The sequence below is a fragment of the Elephantulus edwardii genome, unplaced genomic scaffold (genome assembly GCF_000299155.1).
Source record: "Elephantulus edwardii isolate Elephantulus edwardi_28Jun2011 unplaced genomic scaffold, EleEdw1.0 scaffold00017, whole genome shotgun sequence".
NCBI classification, from domain to species: domain Eukaryota; kingdom Metazoa; phylum Chordata; class Mammalia; order Macroscelidea; family Macroscelididae; genus Elephantulus; species Elephantulus edwardii.
The window spans coordinates 25,213,383-25,214,740 of record NW_006399767.1 but is presented as its reverse complement, the minus strand read 5'-3'; positions in this window follow the sequence as shown (position 1 = coordinate 25,214,740).

Here is a 1,358-nt window from a genome sequence, read left to right as displayed (position 1 = left end):
GCAACAATGAATGAGTGGAAGCCCAAAAATCTCTGTAAATGTTTATGAAAATTAATAAAATATAATTATAGAAAGAAAAAAAAAAGAACCTTCATGAATTGCTGATGGAAATGTAAGATGATGAAACCATTTTGCAAAATAGCTGGCTGTTCCTCAAATGGTTAAAGGTGGAGTTACCATATGACTCAGCAAGGCAACTCCTAGGATATACACCAAAGTAGTGAAAGCATGTATTGACTTAAAATACATGACTGTTCATTGCAGCATAATTTGTAATAGTCAAAATGTGAAAACAACTCAAATGTCCATCAGCTGAAAAATAAGCATCCATTTAACAAAATATTATTCAGTCATTAAACAGAAGTACTGATACATGCTGTAACATGTATGAACCTTGAATATATTGTGCTGAGTGAAAGAGCCAGACACAAAAGATCATCTACTATTTAGATGAAATCAGAATATACCAATCCATAGAGACAAAAAGTCGATCAGTGTTGTGCAGGTCTGGAAAGGAGATCACCTAGAGCATATTCAATATTCTTTATGCTACAATTTAAGGCATCACTTCTTCTTCAGTCTCTCTTCTTAATTTTCCAACTTTCACATGTACATTGAGGCAACTGAAAATATGATGGTTTGAGGCAACAACTATGGCCCTCAAAGTGACATCCTTGTCCTTTGGCACTTTATAAAGGTCCCTGGAAGCAGATTCATTTAATGCAATGTTATTTGAATTCTTGACTTATGTGGACATTCTAGTAAAATGCAATAACTTACACCTTCGATCTTTTCTCCATGTGTCATGATACTGTTTACTGGTCTAATTCTGGGAATTTTTTTTTGCTTTATGTTGAGAGATCATCCATACTAGAAGCTATAACCTTTGATCCTGAAGTGTTTCAAGTCTCATTTTTATCTCAAGATTGCATCATCTTCATATTGCAGGTTGCTGATGAGCCTGTCTCCAATCCTGATGCCAAATTCTTCTTCATACAGTCCAATTTCTTGGATTATTTGCTCAGCATATAGTTACGCAGAAAGGATGCAACCCTGACACTCACCTTTCCTTGTTTCAAACCATGCAGTACTCCCTTGTTTTGTTTGAATGACCATCTCTTGGCCCATATGTAAGTTCTCATGGGCACAACTTAATGTTCTGGAATTCCTGTTCTTCAAAATATTATCTATAATGTGTTATGATCCACACAATAAAATGTCTTGACGTGGCTAGTAAAACAAAGGTAAATATTTTCCTTATATTCACTGTTTTCAGCCAAAATCCATCAGATACCAGCAATTGTCTTAGCTACAGACGGCTGCTCTGACAAGGAAGCAGATGGCCTTTAACCAACAGA